The 21,203-nt window shown below is 35.8% G+C and overlaps 1 long non-coding RNA gene across 1 annotated transcript; it reads left to right on the top strand.

Annotated features, from left to right (window-relative positions):
• Positions 1–12,251: 12,251 nt before the first annotated feature.
• LOC146768413 (uncharacterized) lies at positions 12,252–20,955 on the top strand. The gene is made up of 3 exons (XR_014952940.1): positions 12,252–17,285; positions 17,851–17,908; positions 20,821–20,955. It is a non-coding gene; the product is annotated as an uncharacterized LOC146768413 (long non-coding RNA).
• The last annotated feature ends 248 nt before the right edge of the window (positions 20,956–21,203 follow it).

Genomic DNA, 21,203 nt, shown 5'->3' with positions numbered 1-21,203 from the left:
ATTTGACTTTTCTGGTATTCTGCTAAGGTTTTTTCAGCTATATAATCAGCAAAGGGATGTATCTGTTCTCAGCAATGGTAACACTATGAAGTCTTAGTGGGGTTCTGGGAGAGAAAAAGAAAGGACTTCCCAGATTTTTCCCTTACTTAATGCCAAATATTTACTTTAAATGATGACAGTGTCTAATGGATCTAATTGGAAATATGAGATAATTAAAATACAGCAGGAGTCAATACCTGTTTTTCTGTTTCTAATGCATAATAAATAATAACTCATCAGTGGGAGTTTCTTCTGAGAGTGTCTTGTGACTAAAACTTTACAAATTCTACTAATATAAAGAACAGAGCATAGTTAAGAATCTTAAATAATATGAAGCATGTGGGCTCATTTAAATGTCATGCTCATTTAAATGGCTGAAGATAGTAAATTAGCTTTTTATCTTGAAGGAAAACTAAATAAAAAATCAAAAATAATGATTACTTCAAAACTTTGACCTATCTGCATTTTTATCTATTGTTGGTAGCTTGCTATACTTTTGTTAGTGTGCTATAAAGCCTGTGTTGAAAATACCTTTACACTAGAAAAAGAATGTTTTTTTCTGAATTTCTAGTAATGTAAGCATTTATTAGAAACTCAACTGGAGAAGCAGTAAACAATTTAGGTTAGTGACTCTTAAGTTAAAACTAATAGGAGCTAATTACATCCACTTTATTAATAAGTCAACAAGAGCTCTGTATGACTTCATTATTTAAAGAATAAATCTTTCCTTTTGTTTTACTCTCCTGTGGACCACAGGAGAGTCTTTGCTTTGTGCGGCTTTCTCTTTATCAAAGATATTTGAGATAGGGATAATACCACAAAAAAATCACTGTCACTTTAGGACAGATAATTTCTTATCGCTACAACTTTAGCAGCATTATTTCCTGTTTTATTTGCTTTTTTAGGGAGGGAAATAAAACATTTTTTTTTTCCTTTTCTGGTCCCCTATTCTTTAGAGTTATTTAGTGATCAGAGGAAGTGATTTATGGGGAATGCAAGATTACCTGTTAAACCTATAACTAGGTGGGATATGAAGCCACAGTTTTTAGAATTCTTTTGCTATTGAATACCTCATTATTTAATTGTAATGTATATGGCTTTTAGGCCATACTCACACATTGTTTTTACTTCCAGATTTCACTCTTCGACCTGGGGCAAATCACTTAACCTCTCTGTGCTCCCACTTACTCATCGACAAAATGGGCAAAATAGAATTAACCTAATAAAGATTCACATTTGTCTTGTGCATTATCGTTAATGGGGATGTGAATCATAATGGTGGAGTGCTTTGATGTCCCCAGATGATGCTGTAATCATGAAACTATTATTCTGTATTTGGGCAAAATAGCTGAAAATGTATCTGCATAAATTATGCAGAAATAAACTATACATCTAAATAATTGCATGCAGTTGTTAAGCTGCTAGTGGCCCATGGAGAGATTTGTGAAGCTGTTCCTATGTGTAGCTCCCTCACAGCTTGCTTCTTGCTGAGCCTGGCTGTTCCACCTAACAGTTTTATATTAATAGGGCCTAAATCAGACCTAGCCTTCTTTTGTTCCTCATGATTGATTTTCTTTAGCAGCATAAAAAAGTTTTCAGTTTATCCCACTTGGAAATAAACCTATGGTGAGGCAAAGGGCCATAAGGAAAGGTCAGTGTGATCTGAGGAGGAGACAGCTGCACGAAGGATCATGTGAAGATCCTGAGAGGTGTTTGGCACTTGCTGAGGGGCTGGGAAGGACATGGTGACCTGCCCCGGTGCCAGGCTGTTCCGTTCCTCCTTCACACACTGCTGCTGTGCAAAGCCTTCCCCACCTCCGCTTTATTCCCATGCAGACACACACAAAGGAGGGAGGGATGGGAGACAGCCAGGCTTTCAACTTACCCACTTGAGATGAGAAAGGGGCAGCAGCCAACCATCATTAAAAGGATTAGGGCTCAGGTATTACTAACCTACAGTCATACTATGACAATGGAAAGATATTTTTCTTCTCTTCCCTTACCAGGGCAATAATTGATAGTCTCACTTTTTGTTTAGGCAACTACCATTTTTCCATCTTGGCAAAACAAGTAATTTACCAGTATATAGACAGAAGGTTAATATTAGTAAAATAATAAATATCCAGATTATCTTAAAGCTCATAGTTCATTGCCTTTGCTTTTACTTAAGAAACTTGTTTTCTCTAAGTAACCAAGATAATAACCAAACTGAGGCCATTGGTAAAACATAAACAATATGCAATTAGCACCTTGGCTTGGGCAATTTTGTTTTCATGTGAGTTACCTGCAAACTGCTGGCAATTTTCAGTGAATAGTTATGCAATAAAATGATAGGCATGAAAGAGAAAGTTATTATGTCAATCCTCTGGATTCAGGGTAACAGCAGCAAAAGTTCCAGTCTTGAGAGATGCCTGTACTTGATGATCAGTACTGGAGTCCTCAATTTCTTCAGGCAATCTATTCTTAATTATTCACTATCCAGTCCTTAGAAAGATTGTCTAAATATTTAATATCTGATTATTTATTTTTGGTTATGTCACTCATTATGTTTAAGCAGTGTCTGGAAAAGAAAAAAATGCTTCAATAGAAGCCTTGACTTTGTCCAGGTAGCATATAAAAGAGATGTAGGGAAAGGTTAACACATCTAATACATGATAAGAAAGAAGATAATTATACAGCACTGCCTTCATCAGGAGTCTAATACTTCAGCTCCTAACCACCTTTCTGAATTGGACTGTAATTATAAACCAAATCAATTGCCACTACTCACGATTTTAAAATCACATTGAGTAGATAGCCTAAAATATTTGTAGAAAATTTTTCTAATTTATGAAATGTATTTGATGGAAAGTTTTCAGTGAGCTACTGAAAGAGGAAAGATGTCAGGGTGATGACATCCAAAGTACTTTTTTCTGTTGGAGTGAATTGATAAACAAAACCTTGGGGCCTTTGCTTAATCCTGCCAGTATAAATGTATCAGTTCCCTCCATAAGGGCCATCCTTTCTGAAGTGAAAAATGAATTGTGAAGGGTCAGAGAATGCTATGGTAGCATTCCAATTCACTGCAGGAAAGTACCTTTAAAGTGGAGAAGGGAGAGTGGGAAGTGATACAAAATGACACAAATATCACAAAGAAGCAAAATATACCTCTGAGTAAACACCTTTTTCTTGTTTTACAAGAATAAGGTACATTGTCCTAGTGTCAAGATGTTTCACAGATCATGTCTCACTTTTAATTCAATAAATCCATCCCTTCCTCCTCCTGCTCCAGTGACCTAAAGGTAACACCTGGACAGAATTCTCCACTTGGCTTTGTGAATATAGCTGCTCTGTGCTGATATTTTTCACTTTTGGACTCTGTAATCTTCAATAACAGAGAGCTTTACAGATAGCAAATAAACCTGACAGGAGCTAAATCTGTTGGCCTCCCTTTCTACATGAGCACCATTTCCAAACCTAGCTATTGCCATTTTGCTTTCCTGATCTTTGGTTTCCTGTCACCAATCATTCCTGCAATAGCTAAGCATCATCAGCTTATGTTACATGTGTTTAATCTATTATATACTTTGAAGAATAAATCTTTGGTGTGTATGTCTGTCAGCTGTGCTGCTAGAGATGCAGCCTCCTTCCAGGCCTTGCTTCACTTGTTGATGTGCCCTGTGTTTCTCCTCTCAATGCTGGTATCTTTGCCACATTCTAAATTCCTTACATCCCCAGGTACACAAAGGGCGGTGGTTTTTCATTAAGAATCTAGTAGAGGTGTTGTGAGGCTCTCTATTACTGTTAGGTTTGAGTCTGGTGTCACTTTGTGTCTCAGGAGTGTGAATTCCCATCAGGTGAGGGAATCCTTCAGGTTGTCCTTCAAAATAGTGACCTATGTAAGTAAGGTCTTATTCTTGTGTTCACTATTAGCTGAAATGTCTGTATGTAGTTCAACTTTTGATTTCATTTAAAAAGACCCTGGACAATAGTGCTACTAAAAGATTAGACTAAAATGATTGCTGTTTTATGTTTCTGAAAGCTGTACATATACCAGTATTCTTTATGCCCTCCACAATACTATCTTAAGCATTTTTCTGCGTTAATGCCTTGTGTGACTTGCTGAACCACTAGGAATGTTTTACCCTGAGTGCTTGTGAGGTCCTCTGATATTGAAAAGCAAAATTTGTATTCATACACTCAGTAATTATAAAATCTATTTCTGAAGTAATGCCTAGAGCACAGGTACCTTCCTGCTATTATTTGGTATGTTCTCTTTTATTTTGTAACAAAAGCCAAAGTCCTTCTGTGATGCATTTAATTGATGACTCTTTTTGGTATATAAAGTATTTTTGCATGTTCTATTTGAAGTAAAAACTATCTAAGCCAAATCTGCAAAGAAAATGTTAATTGTTAATTGATAGTGCCATGCGTTATGTAAAACTTATTGTTTTTTTTTTTTTAACCAATCATTTAAGACATTGAAAGAAAGTGTCTGAGAGCATGTATCAAGTTAAAAACAGTCATTACCTGATGAAAAATTATTTCTGCTTAAAAGACTAGCTGGTTTCCTTATCCCTCTGGATATATTTTTATTATACTTTTAAAATTATCTGGAATCTCAAATATCTAAACTTCTGTAATTTTTCCCAGAAAGCCCACTATTGTTTTGGTGATAAATTTTCCGACTTTCACTAATAAATTATGCAAATTGCTGATGCCTCCAAGTTTACTTAAGGAAATTTATTCAGTGATGATTGAAAGACACTTTTGGAAAAGTGAGAAAATTAGAACTTATTTCTAAAGGAAAGAACTCCTCTTTCCTTTTGCATTTGTCCCCACAGTGTTTCCAATTCAAAGCTGTTTTTTGTTTTCTACTCCAAAACAATATTTCTTTTACAAATCTTTTTCATTGTCTGTTGAACACATCTGTCATTTTTAGGCACAAGCAATGGATCCCAGTCCCTCTGATGACCAGTTAATTTTATGATGTCATGAATGTCTCAGAGACTACAATTCTGTCTTAACTGAGTCCTGGACTGTCCATGTTACATAATACTATATCTATTTACAGTAATGGGCTAAAAAAAGTTTTTTAGTAGTGAGTTGAGAGAAGAACCTCAGGCAGTACCATCCAGACTTTTCTCTTTCTAAGCTGTGACATTAGCAAAACAGAAGTAGATAGATTACTGCTATTCCTTCCACATGCAATAGCTAAAATCTCTCCTTGGATGCAAATTTCAACTGTTGATAATATCTAGTTGGAAGTGAATCATACCACAAATAGAAAGAAAAAGATTGGAATGAGGTAGTCCATGTGCTGAAAATTATATCCAATCTTAGGGGATGTAACTCAGATGGAATAATTCATTACTTATTTTATCTTTTACACATTTATCTTTTGACTATGTTGTTCTGTTTTTTGCATTCTGCATTCTATTCTGTTTAAGGAATGCAAATAGCTTCCTCTTTCTTGAAATATGGCCTTCATAGTGTTTCCCCATATAATAATTTTTATGTCTTTTTTCAAGTTATTGCAGCCTTTTGTGCAATGCTTTTATATTTGATGTGTTGAGATGGGGAGAAAGGTGTAGACATCCAGTGTCTTTCCAGACACAATGGTTTCAAACAGGATTGCAGTACAATTTGCCTAGGAAACTCTGGTGGTGTTGAGAGCCAAAGGTCTGAAACTCTAATTTCTTCCTCTGATGGGCTCAAGAACTCTGTAAGTGATTGTGTGTTGAGGTATGTGAATTGTTTTCAAATGGCTTAAGTCAGCTGTGGAAGAGAGGGTAAACTTTTATAGCTATTTTCCTTTAGTATATTTGAATGTAATTGTAAATGTGCAAACCTCAGGTGTTTGAAAGAAACTCTTTCATTAGGGGAAGTCCTATTAAATATAGCCTTCTTTTTTATCTTCATTACTTTTCAGTGTATTTTTATCCAAAGGAGGATAATTTGTATCTTTTGCAGAAAAAACAGTCCTGCAAAGGACAGTAAAAGAAAAACTGGATGTCACTAAAGAAGGTAGATGAGGTAATTAGGTCTGGAATAAAAAAATGCATGTGTTGGGTATTGCTCTAGTGCTTTTACCAGTTATTCTCCCTCTGCCTTCTGAATTCAGGCAAGGCAGTGATGTCCACACTTGCTTAATGATAAAGCTTCATTATTTCCTATGCCACAAAGTCTGCTTTTTGTTCTTAAAAGAGCTTGGCCTAATACATTTTTTGTAAATGCCAAGAACAATGCCAATTAGCCTGTGGGTAATGGTGATGAATTGCAGGAGAAAGAAGTCAGGAAGTTTGTACACCTCCTGCTTTTCCTGGTGCATATCAGTGCTGAGTTGCCCAATGCTGCCATCCTGATAAGTAATCTAGCAAACTCCCTGTAAATGACCAAAAGGAGGACATCCAATTATCTTGCAGAACAAGAGGAATGAAGTAAGCATGCTTATACATCTAGCCCAAATTTTGCAGCCTGGAGACGTACAGTATATATAATCAAGCTGCTTTTTACCTTTCTGGCTGGTGTTTTCTGAACGGAAAGTTTAAAATGCATGCTTTTCCAAGCAGGACAACCACAAAGCAGTTTATTTCTGCAGCAAGTATTTTTGGAAATAGAGCCCTTCTCTTTCACATTCCTTGTGCTAATGTTTGAAAGCACATTGCTGCTGTCTCTTTGTCTTAATTAAACTTGCAGCATTTCTAGACAATGTCCTAGTCTTCCCTTACTGTGTGCCCCACATTCTTGTATCAGACATTTGTACCCTTACTGGAACAATCTGCTTGCTCCAGAATTATCTGGCAGTCCTGCCTCAGTCTATTTATTCCATCACATGATTGTTTTAGTGTTGTTTGAAGCACTATTTTGGAGCCAGACATAATCATATTATACAGTTCCTCACCTTATTAACTGACAGAGAACTGTTCCACATTAGACAATTGATCCTGGGCAGATGAAGCCATTAAAAACAGTACTAATTAGCTGGAGAGTGGAGACAGTAATACAGGCTGCATCACTTCCTTTCATGCTTAGGGAAGTTCATGTTCCAGACAAATAATAATTGATATGTAGTCTTCCTTAATTGTGGTTGTTAACAGCCAGTATTATAATGACAGCCTGACAATCTCTGTCTAGCCTATTGTATGTTTATTTCTGAATCCAAGAACCACTGAATAACATTTTTGGTTTAACTTGAACTTCACAGAATGTACTTTAAATGTCAATGTAATGAGAATTGGGCAGATAACTCTAACTTGTGAGTTATTCCTTACATGTCTCCAGGTGTCAGCTGTTTGTCTTGGAAGACTGGATGTCCATAATTACATGGAGTTATGGCATGATACATTAGAATAAAATAAACATATGGTTTGAATGAGAATTAAAAAATATAGTGCATTAGATCCATAACCAGGAATGCTAAGCATCCAAGTAAATTTCAGTGTACTAACTGTAGCCTATAGAGTAAGAAAATTATAGAACCTTTAAACAAAAGAATGCTTTGATTTCTTCTTCCAAAAATGCATTCAGTTTTTAAAAATGTACATGTATACATGCAGACGTAATTGTCTTCATCTGTATGTATATGTAATGCATTTAATGCAGGAAGATGGTAGCATGTTCTATATTTTAATTTGAAAAAACATGTCAACTATTATTCTCTATCTTCATTTATTATATTTCTTTCTGAGCTAAAAAGAACTAAATTTAAGGTGTTTTTTCTTTTCCTTCAGGTACTCTCACAATTCAATAAGCAAAAAAAAAAAAAAAAAAAAATCACAGTAAAACAGAAAATTTAATTTCAGGGAAAAAATTAACATCTGAAAAAGTAAGCATTAGACATATTTAAATGATGTGATAATTTTTTTTTGATATTAAGGATTTTCAGGCATTTTAAAATTGATATGAGCTTCAAATGAGCTTCATTTTTTTTCACTTTCCACCTGTTTTTAAAAAGAAAATGAACATAAAAAATCCCGCCCAAACCCAAAAAATACCAAACTCCACAACCCTAGTCCAAGTCCAATTAAATGTAATCAAAGTAGTATGTGAAAGAGATTAAAAGATGAAAAATATTGAAATTCTAAATGTTACAGCTCTCAAAATAGCTAACTAAATATATTTTTTTCTTACCATTTCCTCTGTTGTCCATCTACATACTGCTCTTCTGTTGCCAAAACTTCCTGTATATTTAGGTTTGAAGGAAAAAGTTTGTGGTTTTAGAATAGTGCTCTGAGTTAGTTGATTTGGCTTTTATTGCTGACTGTGAAATCTTGCATAAGTCACTGACAGCCAAACCCTCCTTGCTTTATTTTTTTGAGTAGTCAGGCCTATTAAAACCCCTTGATGAAATTCTGGCCACACTGAACTCAGTGGCAAGATTCCAGCTAATTCTATGGGAACAAGAATTTTCTGATAGGATTCCAGACTGCTATATATTGGGCAGTGTTCTTGCCCATGGGAGGCCATTGAAATGAAATTATCTTTAAGCTCCCTTCCAAACCAAAGTGTTCAGTGATATAGCTAAATAAGCAGATAAACATAGTCCCATCTTGCTCCTCTAGATGAAGTTTATCATTCACATTGACGGTATTAGCACACAAGAAAGTGACAATTCATCACAGACTGCAGATTTCAAGAGAAAGGACCTGTTAGCATCCTGACATGTCCTAGGCTGTCCTTCTTCATACAGTCTTGATGATTCAGACACCTGCAGGGAAGAGACAAATTTTGTTATATAAACAGATGTTTGGATTTTAGCTCTTCTACAGTAATGTGGGTTTCTTACCTCTTGAGTGAATGGATCACTTTTGTGAAAACCTTGACACTTCCTTTTTTAATTATTTTTCCCAGTCTTATTCAAATTGTTTAGCAGCTTTCTGGATGTAGGGATAGAACACCCCTTGACAAGTTTTCTGATGACATCAAACTGGGGAAGTGCCTGATACACCTGAAGGCTGTGCTAACATTCAGCAGGACCTCAACACACGGAGAATTGGGCAGAAGGAAACTTAATGAGGTTCAGCAAGGGCAGGTGTTTGGTACTGCACCAGGAGAGTAATGACCCCAAGAACCAGCACAGGCTGGGGGCTGACCTAGCAGAGAGCAGCTCTGGAGAAGGCCTGAGAGTCTTGGATGACAACGTGACCACGGGCTGGCAGTGTATTCTTATGGCCAGGAGGGCGGGTCTACCCTGGGGTGCCTCAGGAAGAGTGTGGCCAGCAGGCCAAGGGAGGTGACCTGCCCAGCCCTAGAGAGGCCACAGCTGGAGTGCTGTGGCCACTTCTGGGCACCTCAGTACAAGGAAGACAAGGAGCTACTGGAGAGGGGTGATGAGGGGTCTGGAGCTTCTCTTATGAGGAGAGGCTGTGGGAGCTGGGCCTGTTTAGTCTGGAGAAGACTGAGAGTGGATCTCCCAGTTGCAAATAAATACCTCCAAGGCAGGTGCCAAGAGGATGGTGCCAGATTCTTTTAAGTGGTACCCAGAGACAAAACAAGGAGTAATAGCAATAAACTAAACCACAAGTAGTTTCACCCCAACATTAGAATGAAGTTTACATTGAACATGGCAGAGCACTGGAACAGGCTGTCCAGGGAGGTTGTGGAATCTCTTTCTTTGGAGACATTCAAAACCCACCTGGATTTGTTCTTGTGTAACCTGTTCCTGGTCGTTGAAGTGTTCTTTGATTTAGTCAGTTGGTTTTATTAATGTTAGCCTTTATGCTCCCCCATTTGTCCCCTCACAGTTGGCTTGATCCAAGATGTTTACCCCAAAAGTTCCCGCCACTTGTCTCCCCTGTTATCTGTCAATCTTCTCACCTCTCTGTTTTCTCCTTATTTGGTTCCATCAATCTGAGTTTGTTCATACCCTTTTGGTTGTCAATCCTATGACCATCCCCAGTTTCTTCCAGAAAGTTCTGTATCAATCACTCCAGTTTAGCTTTTCTATTTGTCCCCTGACTTCGTACCTACCCCGTTACATTATCATAGGTTGTTGTATCCCTCTCTGGTTTATCTCCATTGGGCAAGACAGGTTTGCACCTCTGTCCACCCAGATTTAAGTTACTGTAATCATTGATTTCTTTGGCATTTGTCACTGCACCCACCCAGAGGGCACCTTTCTCGCCCCACCTAGGGAAATAAAGGACTCTTTGGGCTGGCATACAAGTGTGCTCTCTCATCTCTTCATCTCCTCTCAGCATGCAGAGTTACCCAAGCTGTGCACCCACGAGCAGCACTCAGCACCTTTAAGGTGCCGCTCACGTGGCGGCCGCGCGGCCTCACGCGGGCAGTGCCAGCTGGACCCTTCCACCCACCTGGTGACCCTGCGTTGGCAGGAGGGTTGAACTAGATGGCCCAGAGGTCCCTTCCAACCATAAGAATTCTGTGTTTATGTTATTTTTTTTACCTATTCATTTTTTTCCTGCTCTTTCTTACATAGTTATACTCTTTAATTTGGGGAAAGTTTGTTGTGGGTCAAAAAACCCCTTTTATTCAACAATAATTGCCATGATTTTGCCTTAAGTGTACAAATCACATTGAAGTCAATGGTGTGGCTGTGATTTCAGTGGGTTTTGGATTAGGAGCATATCAACTTAAGGTGCTGTTGTCAGAAATAGCTCAGCAGTAAAAAGGGAAAGAGAATAATTTATGGTACTCTCCGAAAATGTATGTTCAAATTAGGGAATAGTTTGGACTATTGACTAAATAGGGAGAATGATGTCAAATACAAAAACTCAAAAATGCTACTGAACTAATGAGTAAAGTTGTATAAGACATGAAATCTCTTTTTACAAAAAGGACCGGAGAAGGATTGAAAAGCAAGAGATGATGGTTATTGAAGCTCAGGTAGCGAAGCAGTGGACCTGACATGTTGAACAGTTACTTGTGCTCATATTTGCTTATTAAGAACTCCTGCTATGGTTTTGCAAATCTTAAAGGACCTATTTAAAAATTAATGAAGCCCAGGAAGGATATTTGACTGTAGTAAGGGTTGGTAACACATAAATATTTTTATATGTATATCTACACCTATGTTCACACAAACAAAAGCAAAACTAGATTTACAATTTACTGTGAAATATTAATATTAATAATTAAAAATCTACAAAGGCTTTGGTAGATTTTACCAATCAGATGTTGGAAGTTATGGTAGTATCACCAAGGTCACAGAAACAACACTGGCTTGTACCTCTAAAAATTGGTGTATTAGCAGAACTTGACCATTAGAAGAAGACTGGTTGTTTTAATACAAATTCACTGTCTTTCCACCAACTCTTACAATTGTATTCCTCTGATGAGAAGATCTGAGAGAAAAAGACTCAGAGAACTCTGAGACTTTACAGTTTAAAAAAATAGTGGAGAAATTACTCAATATAATTAAAAGGTTTTCCCAGTGACAAGAGTCACAAAATCCTCAGATTTCTGTCAGATATATGGTCACACTGTCTGTGTTGAACTTGTAGGTTTAGTTATATCTCTGGAGGGAGCTCATGGATTTGACTTTCCCCCAAGATTTTCTCACATGTGGTTCTGTGTTGTCTCTTTTTCCTCTTTCACAGTCTTAAGCTTTTCATTGCATAATAGTCTCCTTTCTGACCCAAATCAACTGAAATGAATGAACAAAGACAGTTCTGTAGAAAAAGAGACATTTATTAAAAAGGTGGTCATTGGTTATAGGCCTTTCGGTCTCCCTGTGCTAATGGTGTTGATGGTGTTTTCAAGTTGTCTATCAAACTGGTTTAAATTTTTAACATGCTATTTCTCACTCTCAGTCCCCCACTATTTCTCATAGTTGTCATTCAAATTGTTCCACTAAGAGAACAAATAAATGCATGCCATGAAAACTAGCAAGATGATATAATGAATGAGTTACAATAAATGCCCCCAGCATAAAACAATTATGTACCTGCTATTGTCAAAAACATTCAACATTCCCTTTGTTGAAAAGGAAACAGCTATAAATTATTCACTGGGGCACTGTAACTCCTTTCTTTTTTTCTTTCTTTTTTTTTTTGGCTGCTTCCAATTAATTCTTCCCTGAACATCCCTAGGTATTTAGCTGAGGGTAGAAATTTACATGTAGAGAATTTTAGCTGTTTCTTGGGATTGTCAAACTGAGTGTCTAAATTATTATTATTATTATTATTATTATTATTATTATTATTATTATTATTATTACTATTATTATTATTATTATTATTATTATTATTATTAATAATAATAATAATAATAATAACATTACTAAAACCAACCGTATTTTACTGTGTATAATCAGAGCTTGGTTACAAAAAATGTGTCATTCAATATCAGTATAGGTAATATTTGTCTAGGGGTAAATATAATTGGTCTTTTAACCCAGAGCTTCTCTCTTTTCTGAGCCTGCACTGCCCTCAAGTCTCACTTTCATTTCTGAATTTTCTTCTTCCTGTAAATGTACCCCAGCCTCATGCTATTCTTATTTTCTTAATGATATTTTTTGTGGTTTTTCAAAAGGTATAGATTTCCTGTGGATTTTCAAGAAACAATGCTTTTAGAGAGACTTACTTAAGGTACAGACTGTATAGTTCTGAAAACAAAAAAAGAGCAGGTTTTATATATACCATATTTACACCACCCAAAAAGAAGCTTTCTGACAGTCTGCCTTCATGCATTAAGCACCAGAGCTATGTCAAGATTCAAGGCTGGTATTCTGACCTCCCTCAAGAAGCTGTGGGATGAGGTCCAAATAGGGTGCTTGTTCCATTTTATTTTCAAGCACATAGAACATCTCAGTAGGACATCTGAAATAATTAAAAAAAGGATGAAATATTTTATTCAGGAACGGAGTGGGCTCATTTTATTGTTAGCAGTATTTAATTTTGTTCTAAAGGTGGGCCAAGCAAGTGCTTATATTTTGCATGGCACTAAAATGTGCCACCAAGAAGGTCTCTGGATTTCCTCTCCTGTTGAAGGTCTCATCCTTGTGCCTTGTCCCTATACCTAATAACTTGTACAGGCAGAAACAGTGATACCCAGCTGAATTTACAGAATTTTAATTTTTTGGGTGTGAAAGGAATGTCTCCAAGGTGGTCCATGCAACCTGACACAAACGCTGTGGGTGCTCTGGCTACCTCTTCCAGCCAAAGGAGATTTGTCTGCTAGGTCTGGTGTATGCAACGGTGGATTTTACAGTGCAGCTGTAATTGTTAGACTGGACTGTCTGTGGTATCCCAGGACTTAAATGAGGAATGGCCTGGGTGAAATGTATCTGGAATGGAGGAACAAAACCATTTAGCTAAGAGCACTGTAGTGGCAGACAAAAACTGTAATTACTTCCTATCAGAGTGCAGTCTTTAGTCATGCTCTTCTGGTTCACAATCAGCATCTGAAGATGTAAGAGGTACTGGTTATGAAGGAGAAAAGTCAGTGTGAGAGACCCTACAGTTGTTATGAGGCAACAATCTAAAATCCAAGAAGGTGAAATACAAAATGGTGATGATTTTTGTTTTCCTATGGTTTTAAGAGAAATCCATCTTGTCTATTTTTTTTTGCAATATATTTATTGAAAAATAAACCAATAAATAAGCAAACTGCTTATTTACTATATATTTGTTTGATGTATGGTGGTTTGGTGAATCGGTGTCACTAATGGTTCACTGAAAGGAAATCCCATTCTTAGAATTACCAAAATACTTACTGCTTTAAGGAATTTTGTCTATTAAAAAGTGCAGCTTAACAAAAAATATTTTTTTAAATGAGATTTGTATCCAAAGCAAAGGAAATGAAAAGTTAAATGGAAAATCAGCCTACTTGTTCTGTTGCAAATGATGTCTATGTCCCCTTGTGAAATTATCCTGAAAAATCAAAATGTTAGGAAATGGGAAAATATAGTGTTGATATTTTCAATTCTTCCCCCTCTTTAAGAATATTTGACTTCACAGTTAACACCTGAGTGTTTAACCTCACATATTTCAGCAAATAAAGTATTACATGAAAATTATTGGTTTAGTCCTACTCATTAATACAGCTAACCACCAAAATACAGAGTAACACAGTCATTAAAAATTTGGAATAAATAATTTGAATGCTATTATGTGTAAGCCTAATTTCTGATGAATACTAAAATAAGTGGGTTTTAGGAAGACCACAAGGTATTTGAAAGGTCAAGTAGTCTAATGCATTGTCTTAAACACAAAATGCATTTTGGGAATTCCATTTTGAACACTTTTATCAGAAAATGAACATGGCACAAACAAAGAGATGTAGTTCTTATGCACCTAGACTAAGGTATGGCTTTAAAAAAATCAGCATTTACAGGAATTAAATACTGCTAGACTTCTATTTGCTGGAGCCCATATACAGTATTTTAAGAAGTAGATACTTTAGGCAGAAAGTGGATTAATCAAATTCACTTTCTAAGATGCTTCTCAGATTGCTCACTAGTTGTGCACAGCCTACCAAGAAAATTAAAATTAGAACAGGGATAGATTTCCTCAGACATTGGGTGGGGTTGAGCTGAATATTTTGTGCATGCAAGACAGCTCTGGCAGCTTTACATGCATTAATTTGAAATCTGGTGCCCTATTTAGTCATGTGTTGGCTCCTTGGCCCTTGGCTTCTTTATTTCTTCATAAGGATGCCTACATGTGAGTTTTGTAACCATTAAATGTAATTAATAGCAGAACATTGCTAGAAAGTCAGACATAATTGATTTCTTATTTTTCTGTGCTAAAGATCAAGGGGCTATATCCTTCTTCCGCCATTATGCATGCAGAGCTATAGGAGAATGGACCCTCTGGGACAAGTCTAATATCCGGCACACTGCTGCCTACCAGAGCCTTATTATAAAAAGCTTTCTACTCTAGCCAAGCTGTGAAAAAGCTCATGCTGTAGTGGCTGCAAATTGAGCAACTTTGATTATGCAGTCCCCATCAAGAGTAAGGTTATAAGTTAGCAAATTGAATTCCTGAGAAGAACTATTCATCAAATAAATCTGAATACCAACTGTTTTCAAGGAGATTACAACCCATTTTAGGACACTAAGAAAAGATGATGTGTTTGATGAAGAGTTTGCTCTTGACTGTATCTTTTACTTATAAAAATTAGAGCTAAGTGAGGTTTTTCATGTCTATTAAAATGAATTTCAGAAGTACCACAAGTATTTAGGAGCTCAAATGAGTGAACAGTTTGTGCCATAAACATAAGAGATATTTTAACACATCCAAAAAATCAAAAATTAAATTATTCTTTTTTAAAATATCAGAAAAAAAAACCAACCTATTTGCTTTCTTCATAAAAATGATTTTGTTTACTTTAGTTTTGAACTCAATGTAAATAAAAAGTCATCTACCTTATTTAGGGGACTCCAAGATGCAGAAAAATCCTTCTGCAGTCAATATGTTTACAAGGTCCCATTACAAAATGTTGATTGAAGAAAAAAGCTAGTATCTTCCAAATGGTGTTTTAAAGAACATGTTATTATGACATTAATACATCTTGATCTATTCATAATGGTTAATATATTTTTTAAAAATCTGCCTGTAACTAAGGAGAAGTCACTCTTCCTTTTACACTTATATGAAAAAATATTTTACTCCATGCTTTTTCTCATAGTCAAAATTTAATCTTTTGCTTGTTCTAATAGGAAAGTAACACAGATTATGTTGGTCAGCATAAGGATGAAGAAGAAGTCATGGAAGAAGCCACCTTCTCCCAGCCTGTATAAATCATTAGCCAGGGTGGAATTGTATTGCTTATAGCAAAGGAATTGTATGGAACATATAATCCAGACCAGATATGTAATCTGTGGGAAAAAGAAGTCCACAGTACTTCTATGTTCATCCTACATTGCCATGAAGAATAGATGATTTCAGTGGACTTCTGACAAGCAGCTGTCAGAAAGGAAGATGACTTCAGGTATTAGGTGGATGATGACATTTTAGACAATTCTTGAAATACAATAAAGAATCAACTGAATAACTCTTCCAAATGATGGAAGAGGCTAAACTCTTGCTTTCTCAAGGAGAGTAGTTTTAGGTGAGATGGCATAAACCTCCTGTTTTCAGGGGTTTTATTTTATAAAAACAAATGTTAGATCCTGTCTGTACAGAAACAAGTATTGTGACCACCGCATGCTATATGAAGGGTTCATTGGTAGGATTTGAACTGTATAAGTAATGATTAGAATCCAAAAGGATGTAGATGCTACAGTGCAGAGAATTACAACACCTCTGTGTTGGCCTTGTTATATTACATGTCACCCTTTGCAAAACGCGTGGAAGATTGAGTGATGTAACAGGCAATGTGCTGAATAAAAGCACCAAATTGCAAACAAGCCAAAGGAGGAGACACCTAAAATCAGTTCGCAGGAAAACGCTGAGGTTTTTGTTTTCTGTAGGTCTTTCAATTTTTCATGAGCACTGGCATCCAGTACTCTTTGGGATAAGTGTCCATCATTCCTCAGCATTTCCTAAAGACTAGATTATGCCTTTCTCTGTTCAATGCATGTGTCCCTGTGAATTCCACTCCATGGGACAAAGTACCAAGAAAAGCCTCTTCAGAGTACCCACTTGCTATTAGAGGCAGTAAGTTTTCAGAAACTCACAAAATTCCATTTTCAAAGGCAACACTTCATCTTTATTTGATGTTTACTGCCTTTGCATATTCAGACAATATGACAGAAGACAAAAATCATATTTCCCCTCACTCCTTATTCCAATGGGTCAAAGAGATTGAGTTGCTTTATTTTTTTCCCATATAAGAAAGAGTAAAACTGACGACTATAATACATTTTCAGTGTTCCTTTTTCAGTTGTAATTGGCCTTTTTAAATAGTAATGCCCTAAACTGTAATCAGGATTGTGGAGAGGATGATTAAGAAAAGGAGCTATAGAATGAGAATACAAAACTTAGGAAGGGAGATTTTCCACACAGCTTTACTGAAATTTTATGATTTTCTTCTCTGGACAGACTTTTAAGCTTACACATCTATGGGAGACATCTCCTTTCTGACACTGAGATAGGCTTTTTGCAAGCACTTTAGCCACTCTCTAAAAGTTCATTAAACTGTTAATTGAATCCAATTCATAATATAAAAAGCCTTTGTTTTCACTTCTGTATCAGTGTGAATAGAACTCTAGCTTTTCCTGCTTCCAGATTATAAATTGTCTAGTCACTGAAGCATTAGAGAGGCAACAGGGAGGATGCAGTTTTTCATTTTGTCCCATAGACTGTGCTGCAAGGAGCGCTGGCTTCAGATCCTAAAATCTTTTGACTACCCGTGGAGAGGTAAGTGCAGAAAGAACATCAAGCCAAGCTATTCCTGAGGCAATTTAGCTATTTGTTTATCAAAAGGTTGAAATAGTAGAGTGCATTATGCAGAAGGGCCTTAATTGATATACAAAAGCATTATATCTTAGTGCTACAACTCAGTCTCACCCTCCAATTGAGGCTGATGTGTTTTATTTTTGTGTTATTTATATTGTGAGCTTTCTACCTTATCATCTGGTATTGAAATATCACTTTGAGAACTAAAAGGTTTGAAAATAACTTTTTGAGTGAATTAAATGGGACAAATTAAAATCTGTTGAAATTTTATTCAGCAGTGAATATTTTATGAACAATTTTAATGGTCCTGCATGCTATCACTTAATATTTTTGGTAAATGTCTATTGATTTTTAATAGAATTCTTTCCTAATTTATTATTGGTGTGTTGATGAATTTCTGTTTTGCTATTTATTTGCACAAAAATAATGTCTTGCATGGAAATTTTTGTCATCTGATTTGGGAAGTCAGCCCATGATCCCAGGATAATTTTTCATATTTTTCTTTTGCCTCATCCTGTCATCACAGAATATGAAAAAAACCGTATTTTGCTATCTCTTGGATGATACGTCTTCATATATTACATGTAAGAATTATTTTCTCTTTTTCTGCTTTGTCTATGCAACGATTTTGAGCAAAGGCTATTCAAAATAATATAAAAAATGGATATTAGATATTAGAATTGAACTAATACTTATTTGAGTCATTTACTGGGACAATGAATGCTGGCTGTAGCTAGGTATTTTTCCTTTGCTGTGAAAACAAATACTTGCTTCAGTTTCAGCAAAAGTAGGCACGAGGCAGAAAAACATTTTACAGGCATGAGAGAGAATTGTTTACAGGTTTAAGTCTTTTCAACACCGCAGTCCTACTCATAGCATGCATCTCCTATTGTTTACATAATTACAGCATCAGGACAAGTTGAGAACTAAGATAAAACTGTAGTGGTATTTTTCTTCAAAAAATATGCATTTATAAAGAAAATTAATGATAGCAGGGCCAAAACAATACTCATGGTTTCATGTTTCAGTACATTTCTTAAAAAAAGTGATAGCAAACACAGAGGATTTGTATGAAACTTGCATGTTTCAACAGGCATAATGTGACAACTGATGAATCTCAGCCATCAGAAATGATTTGGTAGGAAAGATCCAGCTGAAGATGTAAATGTTGAAAAACTGAAAAAATAAGATCTAACTTGTAATCTGTTTCCCTTAAGTGTCTGCAGAGTTATGCATGGAGTACTAGTTTTGTCACATTAAAATGCATCTAGGTTCTAAATATTTTTGAGACTAATCTCAAGGTCTGTTTTATAATGTCTCAAAATCTTCCCGGACATCATTTTCAGGATGAGAATAATAAACAATATGTGCACTGGCTAATACATTTACTGGCAGGGATACCCTCTGGAGGAGTGAGAATAATCACTGTACAGTGTGTAAATATAGTGATAGGAGAGAAACATTAAGAAAACCCGACCAAACAAACCAAAATGCAGGTTTTCATTTTACTTAGACATTCTACCCTATAATTACCTGCGCTCTGAAAACAAACACATGCACTGTTGATTTAAGCTCAGATTTACATCCAGGTAGCTCTGCTGCTGTTGAAAATGATTTCTTGTTCTTACAAGAGAAAATATTTCTGTACCAAAGAAAATACATTTCTATTAGAGAAAGGAAAGGAGACTCTATTCCATTATGGATAATTAACAAAATATTTATTTTTAAAACTTTATGGTAATTTACAGATATATTAACATTTTTATTGGATCATTAAAAAATGCACTAAATTATTTTATATTAAGGAGTTGTGATCTATTATACAGGAAGACTTATACTACTGCAATTTGCTGGTATGCACATGAAGGTGACAGAGTTAGACCAAATTAAAAACTGCAATTAAAGCAAGGAAAAGTAATCATTAGAGACAATGTTGTAACATTGCAATAACAGTGCAGGAAATCTCAATGAGAAACTGTGTATAAGTGACAGATGACTTTATTTTAAAATTAAATGAAACTTGAAAAACACTGTGGTCCTCCCTGCTCGTTCTCTCATACTCACATGCTCACAAACACCAAGATGCTGGTACCCAGGTCATCTGTCTAAGAGAAGATGGGAGAGGAGACACCTTTTTTCCCCACCTTTTTGTGGGTTCTCCTTTTAAAGTTTTTGGATTCTTCTTAGGTTAATAACCATAACTTTCCTTGGATGTGGCTTTTTTTACCACAATAACTTGTGGTATAACAATTTGACCACAATAACTCTCTTCACCCTGCTCCACTTCTGTGAGCCTTGGGATTTAGCCATTGTCTTTTGTGTCTCCACCTGAATGCCCTGTGAAGTCCAGCCAAAATTTGTGATAGGATTTTAATGATGTGCTAGAGCACATCTATTTGATGATAAAGATGATATACAGATGATGAGCATCTGTACTTGCTCATCATTTAGCTTGTTCATGTCTTTATGTTCCTGGTGTTTCCACAGCTGGAATGGAAACCAATGGCTATGCTTTCTAAGCCATTGTCCATTCATACTAATTTTAACATTTTTATTAGAATTCTCTAAATAATTAAACTGTAACTAACACATTTACTGTGTCTCCCCTTTCTGATGTATGAACTCCATGAATTCAAGTTCATGTAAATTGGATGCTAATTTAATTATTTTTAGGCCTTTTGTGATTCTTATAGCATCAATATTTAGAATTTAGAAGTAATAAATTACAGAAAATATTTCAAGCTTTTCTTGTTTTTCTTGCTAACCTTTAGGCTGTGTGAATAACAGTCCCACAGTCAAACTGTAGTGAAACTTCTACAAATAATAGCTATATGCAGAGAAGCAAAGTTAATTTTGTTCAAACACATAATAGAAGTAACTGGACATTCTGTCATGAACCTTTCCATATGTCTTCTTCAGAGAAAAACCCTTTCTAGTATATTTTTGGATGTATAGGTCTTTCTGGGACTAGTACTTTCACTTATAGCATGGGCAGTAAATATGTCTTATTGTTCATGAGAAATGGAACTCTCTAGTCAGGAAAGTTCATTCAGAACAAGCCCCGTACTCAGTTCATGTCCATGTTCAGCCTGTCCTAACATAATGCATAGGACACAGGTGAAAATTGGAACTAATAAGACTTCAAAAATCTTCCACCTGTTCTAAATTCTTTGGCAAAAAAACCACAGTAATTGATCAGATTGTACAATCCCATACAGAAGACTTACTATCCTTGTATCACCAGAACATAAATAGTCTTTCAGACTCGTGAAATTTTTTTAAGTTAAAAAGATAAAAAGTGTGGCTTTCTTTGTATGTATAGATGCACTATCAGGAAGATAGTTGAGGAACCAGCAGTAATGCTTGAATTTAGGTCCTTTTCTTTTGAAAGAAGCTTTTTGCCTATCCAATTTACCTCTCCTTTCTCAATACACCACCATCAAATGTACTGATTTTCTGCAATGTACTGCAAAGCCTCTTTCATGTTTTCCCCTAGGTGCAAGAGGAACTGTGCTGCTAGTGCATGATGAATATTTTGGGACTTTATTTGATACCTGGAACTTTCGGCTGCTCACATTTACCATTCTGTAAATATAAAAAAAGTAAAATAAAATTTAAAAAATAGTCCAAATATGCCACTACAGTTTCAGGAAATTCTTCTGGTATGATCTGGGTCTAGGGATTCAAGCCAAACAAGCTTTTTTTTCTTTTTTTTTTCTTTTTTTTTTTTTCCATTTGCATGACCAAGTCTGTCATAGTATAGGTATCCCATGCATTCATACATACATAATTTTCAAATAATGCACAACTAATAAATTCTTCTTGCTGTGCTTGTGTATCATGTATATGCTACCTAAATGTAGTCTGTATATATTAAGA

This window comes from Lonchura striata, chromosome 2 (genome assembly GCF_050655825.1).
Source record: "Lonchura striata isolate lonStrDom1 chromosome 2, ASM5065582v1, whole genome shotgun sequence".
Lineage (NCBI taxonomy): Eukaryota > Metazoa > Chordata > Aves > Passeriformes > Estrildidae > Lonchura > Lonchura striata.
Note: the sequence above shows the minus strand (reverse complement) of the source record. Positions and strands in the feature narration are given on the sequence as shown.